Raw genomic sequence first — 21,851 nt, 5'->3', positions numbered from 1 at the left:
CCTCCCCTCTGTCCAGCCTCTCCTCTGGAAGGGCCCCCTGAATCGTTCTAACCCTTTCCCTAGGGTACGGAAGGGCTTAACTGTGGGTGGCTCTTCAAATTAGTCATGGGGCAAGATTCAAACCCGAAACCACCTCATCTTCGACCTTGGTCTTCACCTGGAACCAAAACTGCATCATTTAAGACGCCTGCTGCTCCTGGTCGTGCTGTTATGCAAGTCTTCTTCATCGTCTGACTTCATCCAGGTACCTCTCCAGGCCTGTGGGCATAAAGGACACATGAAGGAATCTACCTAGGAGTGAAGGAGTCACTCCCATGCATCTGCAGGCACCACAACGAAACCGACCGGTCTACTGCTCCTAGCGTCCTATGGATTCCGAAAGGCTCAGCAACACGTGGTGTTTCTGCAATTCCTTCGAGGACTGACCTGTCCTCTCAGCAAGTTTGAGGCCAGTATTTAGTCGGAACGGCTGAAACAGAATACCTGTGCACCTTGCTGATTTGCCATTGCCAAGGCTTGTTGACTGTCCTCCAGAGATCTTTGGGCTACAAGAAGCTTCAGCATCGCCTCCTGCAAAGCTCTTCGTCCTCACCAAACACTCCGCACCGTGGACCTGCATCTTTGGTGAGCTCCTCAAGGTCCACTGGTGACTCCTGTGCCTTTGGCCTGTGGGTCCTCTGGATTGTCTTCTTTGGCTTCAGTAGGCTGCCCTACTTGCTCTGGGCATGTTCTGACTCTCCTTGCATTTGGTGAGTTCCTTGTACCTTGCTGGTCCCAACACTGTACCTTCTTTATTTACCCTGTCTGGTGCTGCTGCCAAGGCTTGTTGGGGCTCCGGCCAGACATCGAACCCCTGATTCTAGACTTCCGACATGGGACAGCCCGTAAGCGGCTCCTGCTCTTCCACGGCGTCACCTGGTCCTCACAGCTGCAGTGACAAGATCACTTTCATCGGTGGTCATTGTTCTTTCGTGTCTCCTGGTCACTTACGAGTGGCATAGACTGTTCCCTCTGCTTGCAGGTACTACCCTTCAAGAATTCATCCTTGGATTCCACTGAGCTCTTTCACCTCATTCGCCAGCAGCATTTTTCCTGAAGTCCTCCATTGTGGTCTACGATGGTTTCCAACATCATTTTGCACCCGGCTTCCCTGGTGTAGGTATACTGGTTCCTGGGGTATCAATAGGTGGGGTGACTCATCAACTGTCTGTCTTCCACTGTGTTTCTTCAGGGTCAACGGGGGAGGGTCCTTCTTGAAAGCTGCAACTGTGAGCTTCCCAATGACTTGCATTAAGTACACAGCTGTGTTTCTACTCTGCATACAGCGTCCGTGGGGTTTCTGGGTACTTACCTCAGGTGGTTCCTTGTGTCCCCAGCTCTGCGGACTCTTCTGTTCCAAGTCCCGACTTTGGTCACAGTTCGCATTCCACTTCTTTAGTATATGGTTTGGTCTCCCCCTGGAGAACACTGTGTATTTGTGCTTACTTACCTGTTTACATTTGAAGTATTCTGTGTATTGTGCTGATATCCCCAGATAGGAGATATACAAATGTGTTAGTGAGCGTGGATAATAAATATAACTATTTTTATAACTACACTGTGTGATTCCCTTTTGGTTTAACCTACCATACATGGTTCGTTTTGGTAAAACAAGCTTTTAAACACTCCTTCTGGACTAAGTCTGAAGGATGCTCTCCACAGCTACCACTTACAAAGCTTCTATGGTTGTCTAAGACCATTAAAATCGCCATAAGTGTTGTCTGGATTAGTGCAAGGTGCTTCACTTAAATAAGCGTGCACCATATACCAAGCCAGCCTCCCACTCCCGGTTAAAAATATATATTAATAAAACATGCACTATAATTTTGCTTAGCACACAGGACCTGTGTTTCCATTGTAGAAGTAGTTATTTACAGAGCTTCCAACTTATTAGCCTCACTACTTCATTTTATCAGGTTGGTGTAAAAACTTTTGTTATGAGAGCACAATTTACCAATTTATAATCACAGTACTCAATCATGGGAAATTTTGTCAAATAATTAGAAACCTTACAAATTATCCTTTAGTGGTATCATCATCACCTCAATCTCAATTTTAACTATTTCATGTACCATATTAAAAAAAACAAAAAAAGAGAAGGTTATAATTTCATACCACAGCCGTGCAAGTAAGGTATGATGCAGGACCACACACATCAGGTCTGTAATTCGGGATAGAGTTACTGTTTGAAGGGTAGGATGTGCCATCAGTTTGGGCTGGACACGCTCTAGTGATGGGACTACTGGGCCCAAGACTCATTTGCATTGTTGGTCTCGATCTGCAATGGCACAGATTACTCAAAAACCTGAATGCATCCACAAATAAGTGGTTCATAGTGATCTATGCAGGTCAATCCATATCTTTCCTGCTGACTGGAAGAGTCACCCTAAGTGGCACAGGTATAGCTAAACCTTGGTCCCAAGTTCGCTGTGCCATAGGGACGCAAGCTACACTTCACTGGTGAGGCCCACAAAAGCGACAATACACTCTGCTGACAAACATATTAATCACACTCAAGAACTACATCCTTCCATGCAGCCATTTCAAGGCTGTCTAGTACTCTGAAGATGTAACAACAATAAATGAATAATAAAAAACTCAGGCTCGCAAAAGAACAGGGAAGAAAAAGCACAATACAAATAACAGGCATCGCTTCCAACGTAGCTGTATTAAGTATATATAAAGCCACAGAAATGGTTAACATTACAAATACGCTCAGAATGGAGTATTAGGTTCTGACCCACAGTTTGGTAAAAAAAAAAAAAAGTTACTGGTAAGGGCATTAGGCCCAGAATATATCGTACATGCATTTATGTGAAATTTTAGCTGTAATAGATGCACTTTTCTGGTCCCATCATTCCGTAGAAAAGTATCCATAACGTGAGTGGTAAAGAACCAGAATGTAAGTGTAGGAAGGTGAATACCTGACTATGGTTACCCCAGATTTTTTGCCTAGTGTTTAGCTGGTTTTCGACGTAGTTGGCCTGGGATCCAGCTAATCAGGGCCCCAGGCTATCTGCTCACTCTTTAAAATGGACTCCATGTACCCTAGGTACATCTCCAATTGGATATTGGGTCACCTTATCAGCCCCTGTACAGTGTACTATAGGTACCCAGGGCATAGGTGCATCCAAGGCCTACCAGGTGCTGCAGCATATCTTTTGCCACCCCTGGCTGGCCATCCAAAATGACAACTGGCTGATCACTCAGCTGGGGCAAGGTGGTGTAATCAACCCTTGCTTAGATATAGTATACCTACGTCTAAACCTATATCTGGACACATATACACCTATAAGTCACTCCTATGGCAGGCCTTAACAATTCTGGAGGCAGAGTGCTTGGTTTTATGTGAGATGGTGCTCTAGCATGAGCGGAGCCGGTCTGCAGCTTTCGGAACCATGTCCTTATAGCTGTTCTGGGATATTGCCATACCATATACTCTTAAGTGCATTATGAACCTCGCGGTTAAATGCTATCTATGGTTTGGCTTTATCAAAACATGTCGTGTAAGGTGTCATACTCTTTGGAATACTACCACCTCGCCAGTCCTGGCGACTTGGGTAGCATTCCACCCTTCTAGAGGGAGAAGACAGGTTACCTTCCTTAAACGTGGTTAAATCTAACCAGAGCCTCAGCATCACAAAATGGATGCTACTGCCACAGACACAAGTCTGGCATCCTGCTGCTGACCGAAACTCCGGCAGGGGAGGCCTGGAAAAAAGGTTTCCCGTCACAGGGAGGTGTTACACCACCCCAGGCAGGAGACAGTGGATTGGGGCAGGGAGGGCTGAATGAAACTAGACACTGCCAGGGGCGCACAAGGTGTCCCAGGCAAAGCCCAGTTCAAACCGGTGCTGGGGCACTCCAGCCCCAGCTCTGGCGCGGAACTGGACAAAGGGAAAGGGGTGTAACCAACCCCTTCCTGGGTCCCACCCATAGGAGGGACCTAGCAGGAGATCCAGCCCCTTGATTTGGAATAAAGGTAGGAGCTGTGCCCATAGACATGAGATCTTCCCGACTGAAACTTTGATACAAAACTCTGGACCCTTCGACATCCTACTCGACGTAGAAGACTGAAGAATCTCCCTTGTGGTCAAGGAGTGGCCACCCTGTGCAAGCAGGCACCATCAGAGCTCAAAGGTTTTCTTTGCCGTTGCTCCCGCCGGAGCTCGAACGACAGAGACCGACAAGACCTGGACTCTCAGACTTCCAACAGCCCGATCCACAGTCCTAGCAAAGCTGAGACCCGTGGATGCAACGTGGGACCGGTTATCTTGGAAAGCCAGCGAAGTGCTTCCTGTGCAGCTCCTGAGGCACCCTCAAAGCTGTGCATTGGGAATTGAGAAGCCCCAGCCCTGAGCAGCTTTTGCACCAAAGATCACCTCTCCACACTCATCAAGTTCTGCGTGGGTCCCTTTTGCATTTTTCCTGCGCGACGCGTTGTCCGGTCACTTGCCCGTCGACTAGTGGCCTCTGTGACGACGATCCTTCGAATTTACACTGCTGGTCTGGTTGCTCCAGACTGGCCCTAGCTCCCCTGAAAAGGAGCCACCGATCTGACCTTGCTGGTCCGATCCAGAAGCCATCTCCGATTCCTGCGTGGGTTGCATTTGCCAAGGACTGTTGACTCCGATTCGAGAACCGACACCGCCGACAGCGGGAGCCTTTGTGGGACAGCCCGTGTTCAACTCCTGGTCGTCATCAATACTTCCTGGTCCATGTGGCAGCGGAGACAAACTACTCGACATCACCTGATCGCAACCCGACATCGCCTTGTTCCATCCTGGTCACTGGCTAGTGACCTAGACTCTGTCCCCTCTGCTTTCAGGTACTATACATCTTCGATACACCCTTGGATCCAACCGGACTCTTCTCTTGTGGTCGCCTGCAGCATCTTTTTCTCCAGGCTCCATAGAACTCCACGACCAAACCAGACGCACTTTGACACCTATGCACCCGCTTCCTGTGGGTGAGCTAACGAGAGTACTCCGGTGCTCCTGTAGTGGTTTACACCTCTAGTGTCCTAGTTTTAAGTGGTTAAGTTCTAGTCCAGTCGGAAGTCTTCTAAAACAGTAACTTTCTAACTTTTACGCACCATTGACTTCTATTGGTGCAACGGTTGCCTATAGACACTGCACCCGTATCCTGTGGGCCTACCCCGACCTAACCTTCGTAAGTCCAGTGTAGCCCCAGCGATTCTCAAGGCCCTAGGCCTTACCATTGTTCGTGACGTGGTTCGTATACCACTATTTTAGTATAAGGTTTGAGTGGCCACCCGGCCTATCCATATTTGTGCAACTTTTGTAGGTTATATGAAGTTCTTTAACGCTTGTGCTTCTGTGCTCATAAAGAGTACAGGGGATTATTCTAGTAATACATATATTTTATAATATATAACTTGTCTGGTGTCCTTTAATTTGATATTAAAAGGATTGCATATGGTAAAACAGCTGGCTTCACGTGCCCTCTTGAGTTTAGCCTAAGACTGCTTTTGTCCATGCTACCATTAGGATAGCTGGTTTATAAGGTTGACTTACAACCAATCACCATAAGGGTCGTTTGGACTGGTGCAAGGTGCTCACTAGAATAGTGATCATCATATACCAGGCCAACTTCTCACAGTAAGAATACTAGATAACTTTACTTGAAATCTGTCAGTAATGTGCGTGCACTTCATTTTTACACTGCTACTGTCCTTGTATTCTACACATGTATTTACCCTGGAAAAAAACATGTTGCCACTATAATTTGCACAACCAAATATCCTCGAATTAAGCGACTATGCTATAATGACACAAGCTCTGCTGGTCTTCAATATCTTTAGTTACCACTATATAAGGTTCCCTGCATTATGTAAGGATATATGCCAGGCTATCTTCAGCGTCGTGAATTATCACTAAACAAAAACAACGAAATCGTATCAAATCAAAATTCCAAAAATTGATTATAATTTAGCACAAAAAAAAATGCAATTCCCCAAAAAATAAAACTCTAGATTTCCCAACTAATGGCAAAAGTAAGTTCCGGCTTCAAACTGGAGGACTAGAGGGCCAAAGCACAGAATGTAGAAAACAGCAGAAAGCAAAATTCCCTTTCGCTAAAATGACTCCGCAGTGAACATGGAGAACCACACGGCCTCAGGCAAAATCATAACATACATCAAAGGAAGCTCAGTTTCAAGTAATGGCAGTAGAAGAAAATTGAAATACCTTTAAACTGGTACTCAATACCGCTTTCACTACAGTTTCTTTCCTCTCAAATCATTTGTTCTGATCTAGAGAAGAAATGGGGAAAAGAACAACAAACATGGTATAAACAATTGCTCCATGATGAACAGTACACATGTTTGAGATTTGAACGCTGAATGGATAATGCGGGATTTATTAAGTAGTAAGAATGCTGGGAACAAACATGGAACAAGCAACAAACCTCGCAAGGAGTATTACAAAACAATTATCAACACAAAAAGTAATGTTGTGCGCCTACAACAGCTATAAAAAAAAAAAAGCCAACTGGATAAGGGCCATTTCTCCACACTTTAAAGGAGTTTCAGTACACGCACTTGTTCACACCTGTCAAATGTAACACCGAATCCCACGTTACAACACTTAGCATCCATTAGCTTGGGTTGCTAAAGGTTATCTAGTGACAGAAATATGATCACAATTCAAAGCGCTTGTCAAACACTGTTACCATATACGGCTGCGAAATCGCTCTGCATGCAGGAGAGAACACATTGCGCGCTCTCATTAGTCGGCTGTTAAATTAATGCAATTAACTTCACCCCCTACACTAACCCTCCCCGCCAACCCCCACACTACAAACCAGCCACGATCAACGAATAAAAATATACCTGCAGTTTCTGCATCCTTATGTCTATCTAAAAGACAGAATTAGGAAGGCTACCAGAGGTTATCTTTAAACACAAAAATCATATGCAGGGAGAGCATGCTTTGGCTCGACCACCATGAGCCACAGGTTTGTTTGGGTAAAGGACCTTTTGCACAAAGAAATTGCAATCATGCTTTGGATCAGTCCAGATAAATATTTCAGCCTCGCTTTAAAGTATATTACAGCCTGATTCATGAACGGGCCGTTTTGCGAGGCTCAAATAGCGAATCATAAGGAATCGCTATTTGAGACTCGCAAAACGGTATTCATGTAGGAATCGCAATATTAATTGCGATTCCCACTGATTCCTTATTTGCGATTAGCTAATTGCTAATCGCAAATAAGGAATAACTCCCCATATATTCCTATGGGCCAAAAGGCCCATAGGAATGCATGGGGAGTCATTCCTCATTTGCGATTAGCAATTAGCTAATCGCAAATGAGATTGCGAGTACAAGGGTGCCAGGGGTGTCCAAAGGACACCCTGTAGCACCCCTGCAATGGAAATTAACACAGGTGTTGCACACACACATGTCCAAAGGACATGTGTGTGTGTAACGTAGATCTCAGAAAAATGCATTTAAATGCATTTTTCTGAGTTTTCGCAATTTACCACGAGGTTTGACCTCGAGGTAAATTGCGTCCCGAAATTGCGATTTCGCAATTGTAAAATGGATGATGAATTACATTTAAGGAATCTCAAATAGAGATTCCTTAAATGTAAATCCTCGCAAATATGCGAATAGCGATTTTTGCATTTGGGATGTTGAATCCCAAATGCAAAAATCGCACTCGCAAAGGGCCAGATTCTCAGAATCTGGCCCTTTGCGAGCGCTATTTTCATTGATGAATCGGGCGGTAAGTTCCTAAAACGTGCTCCTACTGCAGCGCATGGACGGTGTCCATGCACTTCGAAATGTAAATGTATACACAAATGTGTCTTTTAGCCCCTAAACGTTTTCCACTCATGTCGATGTTACATCAGGGGTGAATTTGCGACTCAATGGGTGGTCATCACAATATCAAGTCAGCGATGCACATCTTTTGCACATAATTTGGCATTGTACTACTTCATTAACTTTTTGGACAGCGTCCCTCCCTTCCTCCTAACTGTGTTTCTGCCCCTGACTGTGTCCCCACGCTTTTGCTGGGCACTGTGTGAGGATTTTTTGTCTCAACATGGTTTTGCAATTACGTTTCTTAGTCCTCGTAAATATGAACAGTGCTCAAAGACAGTTTCAATACTACCATAAGCTTTGCACCAGAGTTATTTTTGCGCCCAAATGTGTTCCTGCACCTAATGTGATTTTGCTCCTATAAAACAATCCAAACTTCTGAAAAATTGCCATGCTGCATGATTTTGCATCTAAATGTGAATTGGCTCCTTCATATGCCACTAAAATCCCCTATAGTTTTCACACTCGTGTTAATGTGGAGGGGGATTCTGCACCTCAATGTGCAATTTACAAAATATGGGGTCAGATCTTTAAAACCCTAGGTCACATCTTATTACTGCAAGTTATCTCTTTACTGAGTAATATCCCGTTCATCACAGGGTGCACAAGCAGAAAACCTGGGTTATACAGTTGCTAGTAAATCAAAATCAAAACACTAACCAAACCTTTAAAGTTATACAATGAAAAAATACATGAATTTACTCCTAACTTAACAGTCCACTAAGACAGGACTTCAACCTCCCCCCTTAGACAACCAAGTATCAAGAATAACTTTTATTCAACAATGTCAAATGTTTTCATGTATGCAGAGATACATAAACAGATGAATGTGATCAGTCATTGCAGTCCATCCCATACATTCACACGCTGGTTATGAAATGAGGGCAAGCATTATTTAGCTGTCTCCGATACCTCGGTCAACGTATTTTTCTTAACAGTTAAACCAGCATACTACTGAGTCTAACTAGTAACTTACTAACAATCTAATGTTTCCTCTCAAACAAGAAAAGCAAAAACAAGCACTGGCAAAGCCCACATATCTCGCTTTCGGGATCGATTGTCTTTGGCAATGCTATATAAAAAGCATTTGGTTCAATGTGGTGAAGCAAAGTCTGATACATTTAAGGAAATACCACTTCAGAAGTCTCAAGACAAATTTTTGTAAGCAAATTGTTTTCTTTATTGACCTTCGAATTTTTTTTCTGTCATAAAGTTCAATCATACAGCCAACACGTTTCGCTCAATTACTATGAGGACCTATGAGCTTCCTCAGGACTTCAATCCTTGTATATGTTGACCTGAATCATCATTTTATCTTTCAGTCATTCGTCATTGCACCGATTTCAACTTCACGCCTATCTTATGGAGTATACTTTACGCAGGTAAGCATTAGGAGGGGAGGGCAAGAGACGCACAAGAGGAGAGAACCGGCAATCTCATGCACAGTAATGGAGTGCTTAACCAAAAACAAACAAATTGTTCCTTAAAAGTGAACAGTGGAAAGGCACAATCAAAAGGACGGTAAGTAAATACAAAAGGAGAAGAAGGAAAGATAGTGCAAGACAGCGAACAAGATGCAAGCAAAAGAGAGTGAGTGACAATGAAGACAACCAATGGTAAAAAGTGGGCAGACTCAAAGTCCACTGTAAGTTCTTCGTTAGCCCACAATTTCAAAACAATTGGAAATGAGGAGTTTACAAGGATAGTTGAAAAGGACATGCCAATGTTTCTCTCAAAGAGGTTTTGCCAACCTGTGAGTAGTGAGAGTCAGTCTCATCAGAATTAAAAATGTGGGGTCTGGAAATCCAAAACGTACGAGTTACTCACCTTTTAGAGCATTCCTTGTAATCAATACTGTATCGCTCCAGATTAAAAATGACAGGCTTTTCCCCAGGCTTCAGAGAAGATGCTGACATTTTCAGTAATACCAGACCAGCAGCTTTTGGCAGCACGGTTAAGGTGCCCAGTGTAAATGTGCAAGATAATGTTGCCAGATAAGATGAGAAGTCCATGATGTCTACTTGTCATTCAATCTGTTTGTATAGAGAAGTTACCCAGCTACCCTAAATGCTTCAGAAGGTATAGGGAACTGCCTGGGGTATTGAAGGTGACTGCCTGGGACAATGTATGAGCCCAGAGGCAGCTTTCTTCTTCATCTAGCAAAGTACTAATAACCCCATTCTTTGGATCCTGGTGTATGTCTTTTTTGCAACAAGGCTGGCATGCACTGCAGGTCACATATAAGATAACACCAGATCTTCACATCCATGCTACAGCATACACTACTTACTAGCGTTCCGATACCAGGGTTAATCTCTGGTCACAGTCTTCAAATAAAATTCCAACTTAAATGGCGTGACGGACTTCCCGCTAATGCAACTTATGTCATGCAACACATGAAAGTAACCGCATGCCTGGCTTGCAGTTTATGAAATCTGACCAAATCTATAGCTATTACACTACAATGGGCTTCATGGCTTGCATGTGGACTGTGCTCTTGGGGAAGGACTTGGCCTACTACAAGTCTGGTTGAGTACGCAAAAGTCTTGGTACAGTAAGTGCTCCAGCTAATCTCTAATGTGCCCGACTCAAGCAAGTTTCTTACTGTCCTCACATGGGTCTTTGTCTCATTCAAATCTCATCGTTCACAGGGTTGAATTATGAGCATCACCAACCCACAAAACGTTCTGGTCCACAACATGATTTTGCAGGCAGCATAGGCCGAAGCAGTTCTTTCATCTGGGAAGCAGCACTTGGCCAACCTTTATGTGTTAAACACAGATATTATAGGCTTTAATGACGGTGGCATTCCAATTTGTAGCGCAGCTAGTCACTGCCAAATCACTAACAGTGAATGACACTGCAGATTTACTTCAGGCACTTCCTCATTTTAAGCGACTGCGTTGGGCTAGTTACAATCTCATAAGGAGTCAATGTCTTTTCATACTGGTACCTGTACAAGACGTGCAATCTGGAACAGCTCATAAATAAACTGCAAAACTTCAGCCTTGGGACAAAAACAGTAATTTACTTTTCACTTGAGAAATCACTTACCCCTTGCAACCAACAACTACAAATGAGCATACACTGGAACCCTTAACCTAAAGAAATGATAAACACTGGACCTCAACTTTAAGTGGACTACCACCCAGGTTGAAAAAAAAATCCTCTGCAACAAAATGTGAACTAAAAACCTCTCAGGGATGATCTGATTAGAAGAAATGATTGGGACCATGGTCAATTGAAAATAGTACTTACATTCTGATTTCTTGCAATTGTAAGCTTTCTAATGTTACGAGCTCTAAAATGTTTGACAAACTGAAAACTGTTTCTCAATGTCCTACTTCACAGATAATCTCAAACTACATGGGTGTGGATGGATTCCAGGGAAGCTATTAAAGTTCAGCCACACTTGATGAGAGGATCACATTTTCTAGTACCAGAGATCAGTCAAGCAGCAGAGTGCTGAACAGCCAAAAGCGGGATGGCGGAGGGGTCGAGGATAGCGGCGTCTCTTAAAAAGTCTGGTGAATAAGACATTTCCATATTCAATATGAGGTATCACTGTTTGAACAATGCTCTTTACACCCAATTTTAGTAGTAAGTGCCTGTTGTTTTTTTTAGGATTCTCAACTTGTGGTTTGCAGCTTTCACTATGGGTTTAATATTCAAAGATTAAAAATCAAGGGCAACAGCACAAAGCCAGATTTTAGTAACTATGTTTGGACACTGCGTATGCTCTTCAAGGTGCATATCACTTTAGTTGAGGATCAAATTTAGGAGACAGGATCAGAAACTCTATTCTTTTGCAATTTTAACTTTGGTTTTTATCGTTCATGGCTGGACATCAGGCATGCACGTGGATAGAATACGGGTCTTTGAACAGTCCAACGTCAAGTACAGCTGAGTGTGTTCTGCTTATTTGCTGTAATACATTCCAAGGTTGTGTAGTAATTTATTTAAAGATTGAACATAAATATTGCCTACTGGAGGAGATAGAAATGATTAACAACAGACTATCTCCTCGGGTCTTATCAACGCACCATAGGCCTATTGCTGGGCTGCAAAATGCGGTCTATATCCAAACTCTCTCATTAACCCCTTCGATGCTGATGACGAGCTCAGCTAGTCATCAGCCACGGGGGGGGGCGTGTGCGGATGACGAGCTGAGCTCGTCATCTAACGCGGCTTTTAGAAAAAAGCCGCGTAGCGCGAAAATAACCGCTGCAGCGGTGCGGTTAACAGAAATTACATTAGATGAAAAAAGTAATGACAGTAAGGGGGAATGTATCCCTTAAGGACTAGAACCCTCACTCACACGTGGGTGACATACTTCATCATATGGCTGCCTCCTGACCAGTAGGAAAACCTAGTCCTACTGGGAGCTATGACTTCTTCACTGTGATAAAGGAGCTCAGAGATGTTTCCTTTAATTTATTGCTACAGGGGAAGGATGCTAAATCCCATATGTGAGCCTCAAGGAGTAGCGAGGGTGCAGCGCAAGAAAGAGAAATAATGTGATAAACTAATGTGGAAGGTGAAATGTTAAAACTGCCTAGGTGAATGCACAAGCACGATTTTATTCACGTGCTCTCCCTGACCGGATTAAAAAGCAATGCAAATAAGTAGTATAAATTTAGAACTACTATTGGTACAAGGTCGACATGTTTTAGCCATATGATCGGTCGACATGTTTTAGCCATATGATCAGTATCCTGCATCGGTGACCAACAAGATTAGACAATTGTGTTTGCTGCTGCTGATATATATAGTGTAAGTAAAGAAAAAATAGTGATATAAAACCAGTATTCGTGCGACGTAATGTCAGGTAATACATGGGATATCCTCAATAGTAGGATATTAAAGCCTCCCCTTAAACTGGCAGGCAGCTCAGGGAATAAGGCCCCGCTCTGTCCGTCGGTACCTCGTGGCAAGCAGTTTGCTTTTGCTTTTCCTCAACACTTGCTAGAGGGTCTGACAAAGCATCTTGATTAAGATAGGCATCTATAATGTTGAATCAAAAAATGCCTAGACATACATGAAAGTATCAGCAAGATGATTGGATACTTGGTCGTCCACACAATGTGATAGGGTTTGATTTCAGCTGCCACTTTCCTGATATAACAGTTATTTGTGTGAAAACAAGCCAATTGTATGGTTTGCCATAGTTGGCTGTGAGTGTGTGAGAAGCTTGACGTAGGCAACAATATTGTTACTGATGTCAGTAATAATGTGAGAGAAGCATTTGGAAGATTCCTCACAACTAAATTCATAAAACTGGACTTCATGTTTCATGGATTAGCCATTTAGTATATAAACATGCTTTCTCTGTGCAAATTGTGGCTTAGTCAACTCTTTTGTTAAAGGATGAGGTTTTCAGTGTAAAGGTGCGAGTTCTGCTGACGCACTTGAGCAGCACTTGAGGTTTTTCGAAGGAGTCTTTTCACCATGCTCCATCAGCAGGCCTCACAAATTTTCCTCTGACTGTTAACTGAAGCGTTAAGACTACTGCAGAGAATTTTTTTTTTTATTGAGAATTCATTGATACAAAACAGATGCAGCAAAAGATATTGTTTTCTTTACAATAAATAGACATTATTCTAACGGATATATATTACATAGTAAAATCCTTCGATAAATAGGGATACATCTTAGATAAATTCATACAATATACATACATATAAATAAATATTTACACATACATTTTATAAGTGGGGCAGCCTCATTTAATTAATTATAACTGCCCATCCCTCCAGGTTTTCAAGGGGTCCCACATCTTATTGCCGAAATCGCGCATTTTCTTATCCTTATAGAGATATAGGGTGGATTCAATATTATAGATACCAAAAAACCTGGACAACCACATTTGGAATGTTGGGGCATTTGGATCCTTCCAGGCACTGAGATTAAAATGCGTAATACCGCCGCGGCCAGAAAAATAAAAGCCTCAGTTTCCCTGTTAAAAAAAGCCGTTTTACTATCGCTCCCAAGAATCATCACCGTCGGGGATAGGCTGATCTTTATGCCTAGCAGCCACTCCAAAAATTTCTCAATCTCATTTTTTATCAGACTGAGCTTCTCACAATAGAAAAACATGTGTAAGAGATCTCCAGGACCTTTCTGGCACCTGGGACAGTTACTATCGATCCTCATACCCCAGTCATGCAACTTAAATGGAGTGTAGTACAGATTAAATAATGTCTTAAAATGTTGGGCCTTCAGGTTTGAGGAACGCAGTATTTACTTATCCAACCCCAAAGCTTTATCAAGATCGGTGTCCGGATCTTGTAATCTGTCTGCCCAAGCAGCCTCATGCTTCTCGAGGTCATCAGGTATTTTTTCCATAAGGGCTTGATATATGTTCCTGATCTTATCTCCTCCTCTTATCAAATAACACAGCAATGGGCAAGGTGGGCCAGGAGCGATATCAGAGATAGCCGTTTTAAGTGTTTGCGAGACCTGGAGATATTTAAAAATGTGGCCGCTGGTCAGACCGAACTTCTCCTGTAGTCTATTAAAGCTCAGTATGGTGCCATTTGGCATCACATCTCCAACCGTCTGAATACCCAATTGTTCCCATTGTTGCCAGGCCCCATCCACACTCAAGTTTGGAAGATAACCTGAATTCCACAGCGGGGTGTACTTATTAATCTTGGGGATATGAAGCAATTTCTGCAGATTTTCCCACAAATCCCAGGCACTAAGCAACCCTCTTTACCGGGATTTAAAAATAAATCTGCGGCTAGTTTTTCTCAGCAGTGCCCCTACGGCCTCCTTGCCCATCAATAGTTCGTAGATTGATGGTGGCTCATATAAATCAGATGTTGGGTCATAGGAATATCTTCCACTGGGTGCTGATGTAAATAATATAGACATCTGCGTCAGCAAGCAAGCCCAATGGTAGAATCTTATGTTTGGGGCTGCTAGACCTCCACGTTCCTGTGGGAGGGTCATATAACTCGCTGCCCTCCTGACTTTACCATAATGCCAGAGAAAGCTATTAAAGATAGACTCAAACTTTTTTAACATCCCTTCCTCAATTAAAAAGGGTATGCATCTAAACAAATAAAGGAGTTTGGGTAGCATGGTCCTCTTTAACACGCTGGTCCTTCCTCCAAGGTAAGTCGCGGAGTCTACATATCTTTCATCAGTTTTAACGACCACTTTTGAGCAAATTACCTGAGTTTTTGACTCATTCAGCCGGTACCCAGAGTGCTTTCCAAACTCTCTGGTGACTTCCACCAATATCCGCATGGCCTCACCTGGCTCTGGAGTAGTGCTAAACAACAACAAGAGCAGACCAGGTCTTGGAATGGTGTGTCACTATGACACTAACTCTGAAACAGTAAGATGCGCATGTGTATGAATGTTGTTGGAAGTTGTTAGACACACAAGGCTAGGATAAAGTCCCATCAGACCACCCTGTCGGTGGATTTTACGTCATGTGGGGCTTGTTGATCAGTCATTCCCACACTCAGCCATATAGTGCCGTAGTGGAAACGAATGTCAATGATCCAGCCATGATAGTTTGTCATGAAGTGGACTGAGTAAAGTGCAGTGCTCTAAGATATTGTGGTGAATTAAAAATGGCTACGCTGCCCCAGAGAGAAGGTGTATGCTGGAGTCAGTGTGTCAATAGTTAAAAACAACGCCGGGTAAGAAAATTGTACTACCCTATGGCGTTTGTGAAAATTGGTCGACATGTTTCTGCTTATGGGGCAATTCCCCAGCTTTCTTCAGGACCTCAGGTTTATATTCGCTACTGCCACTGTAACCAAAAGTGATGTTTAGTGATTAACACTTAAAATAAGTTTCCTAGTAGACAGAACAAATACATATCTACCAGGAACTGAAACGCTTAAACGTCCACTGGCGGAGGAAAAGTATATCTTCTTCCTATCAAAACAGAAAAGAATTTTCGTTGTTGCACAACAACATTAAATAACAGACACACAGCTGCCTGAATGCAGGGTATGCGCATAGGACAACACAAGCATGAATTCATTTTACATTCTGCATATATAAACTCGAGCATACTAGCTCAATCACTAGGAGGCATTTCCTCCCGGTGATACTCACCCAGCTTTATGTGGGTGAAGGCCTCACCTCACCCGGCACCCGCTCGGGAGCATGAGGCCCCGCTCTGCAGTGTAGAAAAGAGATAAAGTGAGTACACTACTCTACTGTATCTTAGCCAATTACTACTACACTATTAACCCAACGAACATGTGATAGGTGCCCACATGCCAACCACAAGCCCACACACATCCACCTCAATGCACCCTTACATAATGCACATGCTGCAGTGTCACATAACCCTATGTGAACCCTCAAAGACACCCCTAGGTATTAAAGAGTTGGTTTATGGGTTCCATAGTAAGACAAGGCTTAATATAAATGCTTGTTAGTGACCTCTCTGAATGCTTAGTTAGATGCTTATTTGTAACCTCTATTCTAGATTTGAACCTAGGGAACAAAATATTGGCCCAGAAGGGACCAACTCGGTGAACCAAATGCACCGGTTCCCATGATGGCTGAGATAGGTTTCCTATCCTGCTACTAATGAGTAGTTAGAAAATATGCCAGATAAATACTTAAAAGGAAAGTCTAGACTCAAACTTCTTGCTTATTCCAAAGAAGCTAACTGTGATGCAGTCGGTCTGGGAGGACGCTCACCTGTCCGTCGGTACCCCTGTCAAGACACCAAGCGGATGTGGAGGTGCTCCTAGGCGCGTTTAGAGCCTTTAAATAACCACCAACAAGTGGTGATTAACACGGAAAAGAACAGGGCATGCGCGGAAAGAAAACACTGTCCCGCGGCGCATGCGCAGACAGGTCCTGAACTGCTGGCGAATGTTAGTTAAACGTTGATTACATCCTAGATATTCTTCTTCGAAATCTAGTGGGAACAAGTGGATGTAAAAAATTTTTTGAATCCTGTGTGCATCAAAAATCAGACGGAATGATGTGTACAGCTTACTGTCTTGCCCAGAACTACCGCGCATAGCCAGAGCGGGGAACACTATTCCCTGTGTCTTGCGCCCAATACCGAAACCATACGGATGGGTTCTGTAATTGAATATCAAACATGTGTCTGGCGTATATAACCGGCCATAGGACACATCCTCAGTCAAGTGATCTGATCACCGTGAAGAGGTGCGCACCAGATCGAGGAGATCAACAATATCTGCACTCTAATTAAATGTACAATGGGCATCTTATCCACAAACCCGATGTGACCAAGTGCTCAAAGTGGGGGAACCCTGAATGAATCAGTGGCTCAATTACAAGAGTCAAGATCAGAGTAGACTAAAGGAATGAGGTTATTCGAAGTCACTCAGTGGTTTGAGGACACTGAGCCTTGTATCAGCTATTTGTGTCTACTGAGTTGTTATCATAAAATTATGGCACATATCCAAGGGATGTGCACCAGTTCAGGTTACAATGGAGAGAGGATGTGGATGCGGCCAGCAGGGCAGAGAAACACCACACTCAATTAGGTTGGGTGAGCTAAGGGACGATACAAACAATGTTTGCCATCAATTAATAGACCCGCAACTTAGCAGTTGCTCATGATAATCAAAAAACACAATTGGGGGGAGGGTCAAAGGGAATATTTATAGACCTGTCAACTCATTCCCTTACTCAAGTACGAAACAACAACAAGAGCAGACCAGGTCTTGGAATGGTGTGTCACTATGACACTAACTCTGAAACAGTAAGATGCGCATGTGTATGAATGTTGTTGGAAGTTGTTAGACACACAAGGCTAGGATAAAGTCCCATCAGACCACCCTGTCGGTGGATTTTACGTCATGTGGGGCTTGTTGATCAGTCATTCCCACACTCAGCCATATAGTGCCGTAGTGGAAACGAATGTCAATGATCCAGCCATGATAGTTTGTCATGAAGTGGACTGAGTAAAGTGCAGTGCTCTAAGATATTGTGGTGAATTAAAAATGGCTACGCTGCCCCAGAGAGAAGGTGTATGCTGGAGTCAGTGTGTCAATAGTTAAAAACAACGCCGGGTAAGAAAATTGTACTACCCTATGGCGTTTGTGAAAATTGGTCGACATGTTTCTGCTTATGGGGCAATTCCCCAGCTTTCTTCAGGACCTCAGGTTTATATTCGCTACTGCCACTGTAACCAAAAGTGATGTTTAGTGATTAACACTTAAAATAAGTTTCCTAGTAGACAGAACAAATACATATCTACCAGGAACTGAAACGCTTAAACGTCCACTGGCGGAGGAAAAGTATATCTTCTTCCTATCAAAACAGAAAAGAATTTTCGTTGTTGCACAACAACATTAAATAACAGACACACAGCTGCCTGAATGCAGGGTATGCGCATAGGACAACACAAGCATGAATTAATTTTACATTCTGCATATATAAACTCGAGCATACTAGCTCAATCACTAGGAGGCATTTCCTCCCGGTGATACTCACCCAGCTTTATGTGGGTGAAGGCCTCACCTCACCCGGCACCCGCTCGGGAGCATGAGGCCCCGCTCTGCAGTGTAGAAAAGAGATAAAGTGAGTACACTACTCTACTGTATCTTAGCCAATTACTACTACACTATTAACCCAACGAACGTGTGATAGGTGCCCACATGCCAACCACAAGCCCACACACATCCACCTCAATGCACCCTTACATAATGCACATGCTGCAGTGTCACATAACCCTATGTGAACCCTCAAAGACACCCCTAGGTATTAAAGAGTTGGTTTATGGGTTCCATAGTAAGACAAGGCTTAATATAAATGCTTGTTAGTGACCTCTCTGAATGCTTAGTTAGATGCTTATTTGTAACCTCTATTCTAGATTTGAACCTAGGGAACAAAATATTGGCCCAGACGGGACCAACTCGGTGAACCAAATGCACCGGTTCCCATGATGGCTGAGATAGGTTTCCTATCCTGGAGTAGTGCTGCCAGATCATCAGCATACGCAAATATTTTGCTTTCAAATCCATTGGTTACTACTGGCTGAATTCCCACGTTCCCCAGAATTTGCCTGATCAGTGGATCAATGTATAGTGCTAACAGGATCGGTGAGCAGGGGCAACCCTGACGGGTGCCCCTGCTAATCCTGATCCTATCAGAGCACTGGCCCATCATCTGAATTCGGGCCGTTGGGTCTCGATACATGGCCTCTATGGCCATCCGGAATTTTGGGCCAAAACCTCTGTCTATCAGGACGTCCCACAGATATAGCCAACTGACGTGGTCAAACGCTTTTTCCGCATCGAGGAAGATCATGGCGACCCCCCAGCAGCATGGGCCTCAAACAAAGAAATTGCTCTCCTAACGTGGTCCGTCGTTCCCTGACCGGGGATGAACCCATGCTGCCAGGGCGAGACGAGTCCCCTAATGACCCTCCCTAACCGTGCGGCCAAGAACTTTGCGTACAGCTTATTATCTGAGTTAATCAGCGATATGGGCCTGTAGGACCCAGGATTCTCCCTTGGCTTTCCCTTTTTATGAAAGACTATGATGGTAGTGTCTTTCCATGTTTCCGGGATCTTACCCGTACATATGATGCCATTATATAGGCCCAGCAAAATTGGAGTCAGCGTTCCTGAAAGACACTTGTACACCTAGAGGGGGATGCGGTCTTGCCCGGCGGCCTTCCCGGAGACCAGGTCAGACAGTGCCCCGCGGATCTCTTCCAGTGTTATATCCAACTCCAAATTTGCCCTGTCCTCTGATCTCACTCTGGGCCTATTGTCCGGATATTTGCCATGAGGACGCACCCCACCCCTTTCTTCCTTATACAAGGTTTGATAGAAATTTGCAAAAACTGCAAGGATGCCCTGAGGTTCCACAACCTCCCGTCCATTCTCTTGAATGCTAGTTATTGTATTTTTAATATAGCCTTGCCTGACCCTTAACGCCAATTCCTTCCCCGCCTGCTCTCCGGTCTCATACACTCTCCTCTTATATGTCCAATATTCTGCTGCCGCTTTCTCTGCCAGTTTTTGTATTTCCGCTTTAATTAGGCAGATACTGGTTTGACTCTCTTTACCTTCGTTTCCTTGTGTTATATCTTGGCAATGCTGTTCCTCTGCCTTAACTAAATCTGCCATGAGCCTGTTCCCATTGGCTTGAACTTTTTTCCTGGAGTGAGCAGTATAACTAATTACCTCCCCCCTCAGTGCTGCCTTAAATGAATCCCACACACAGTATCTTGATGCGCTGTATCGATTGGCATCAAAGTATTCTCGGTCCATTTTTGCATATATTCAACAAACTGTGCGCCTATCAAGAGTTTTCGGTTGAATGTCCAAGACCTGCAATTCCTAACTAATGCTGTGCCATTATATGAGATCGCCAGCGGGCTATGATCCGAGAGGACCTTGGGGAGTTTCCTGATACTGATCTTACTAATTTCCGTGGACGAAATAAGGAAGTAATCCAGCTTGCTATACCTCTGGTGGGGACAGGAAAAATATGTGTAGCCTGGGTCGTTAGGCTCCTTAGCCCCCCAAACATCTGTTAGGCCATGTGATAGCATCATGGACAGAAGAGCCGTAGATACCCTTGGTTTTCTACCAACATACGAACTCCCCGCAGAAAGGTCTATAGAAATATTGAAGTCCCCGCAAACGAGGATGGGGACTGGCCAGGTAGCCAATTCCTCTTCCAATATTTCAAAAACCTCTGGGTCATCCTGATTTGAGCCATAAATGCCGCAGATTGTAAGGCCACACTCCAGCTCCACCAGGGCCCATTTACCATGTGCATCAGACTTAGCGCGTTTCGCCGCCCCCGCATAGTTTTCCCCAAAATCACAACCCCTCTTACTGTTGAGGTTTGAGTTGAGTATGCCAATATATTGAACCTCTCAAGCCTGAGGAGCTGCTTCTTAGCCCATGGTAGGTGGGTTTCCTGCAGGCATAGAATGTCGATAGGTTCAGATTTGACAAACTGTGCCAATCTTGCTCTCTTCCTTCAATCGTTCAACCCACCTATAATTATTGAATATACACGAAGGCTCGCCATACCCATTGTAAAAAAAACACCCTACTTTTGCATGCAGAGAAAAGAAAAAAATGAAGATTTTTTCCGTACCATATATATCATTTCCTGAAAATACAAAAGCTACAAAGATCGCAGTATCAAAGATTCTCATTTTATTTTGCTTCCCCCACCTCACCCCCCAACCCGTGACCCCCCCCACACCCCAAGCAACCCTCCCATCCCCCTCCCCCTTCCTACCCCCCTCCCACTGGAAGCACTCAGACCTTGGTCTGAGCTGATGATGGTTGAGTGCAGCAGCGCAGAACGTAGGCGCAGCAATTGATTAAAGCAAAACAATCAAGTGAACCATATCTTACCCCCCATACCCCTCCAAAAAAGAAAAACCCAGATAGAGAAGAGAAGTCAAAAGAGTGGATCTAGGCTAAGAAAATATCCAGCCCTATGCATAAATCCATATACTAAAGGTCATACTACCAAACTAGACAAATCAAAACAAGCAAAAAGCAGCAATCACGTTATGGATTTTTAAACCCCTCAACAGACTGAGTACTCCGCCAATCAAACTTATTTAAAGTTACAAAGAGTAAAAAAACTCCCTTGCTTTTACTTCTGACGAAAAGTAGAGAGTCCTTCCATCTTTAACTATCTTTAGCTGCGCTGGATTCACTAAGTAGACTTGGAGGTGTTTATCCTGAAGGGGCTTGATTAGCTGGCGGAGTCTCCACCGCCTCTCGACCGTTCCATGACAGAAGTCCGGTCTTGCAAAAAAGGTCACTCCCTCGCTGGATCTTTTTGCATCGGGCGGGCCTTTTCAGAGACAAGCTGTCGAAGGACATAGTTCCCAAAAAAAATCAAGACTGCCCTTGGTTTGTCACCGCTTCCTGCTTCCGGGCGAGGTCTAAACGGAGTGCAATGTATTCTTTGCATTTCCGCCGCCCAGTTCCACTGCGATAATTCGGGGAATGCGGACTTGAA

General features: G+C 43.9%; 1 protein-coding gene across 10 annotated transcripts in view; it reads right to left on the bottom strand.

The window, feature by feature from the left end:
* CYRIA (CYFIP related Rac1 interactor A) overlaps nt 1–21,851 on the bottom strand; it is a 315,678-nt gene that overhangs the window by 212,425 nt on the left and 81,402 nt on the right. For 8 of the 10 annotated variants that reach the window (XM_086926310.1, XM_086926312.1, XM_086926314.1 and 5 more), the window contains exon 2: nt 6,249–6,313. The exons of the other annotated variants lie outside the window; for them this stretch is intronic. The gene's annotated coding sequence lies outside the window, so the exon portion shown is untranslated. The remainder of the gene's footprint in view (nt 1–6,248; nt 6,314–21,851) is intronic. 10 annotated transcript variants of the gene reach the window in all.

The sequence above is a fragment of the Lissotriton vulgaris genome, chromosome 6, assembly GCF_964263255.1.
Source record: "Lissotriton vulgaris chromosome 6, aLisVul1.2, whole genome shotgun sequence".
NCBI lineage: Eukaryota > Metazoa > Chordata > Amphibia > Caudata > Salamandridae > Lissotriton > Lissotriton vulgaris.
The sequence above is the reverse complement of the archived record's forward strand: the minus strand, read 5'-3'. Positions and strand labels throughout refer to the sequence as shown.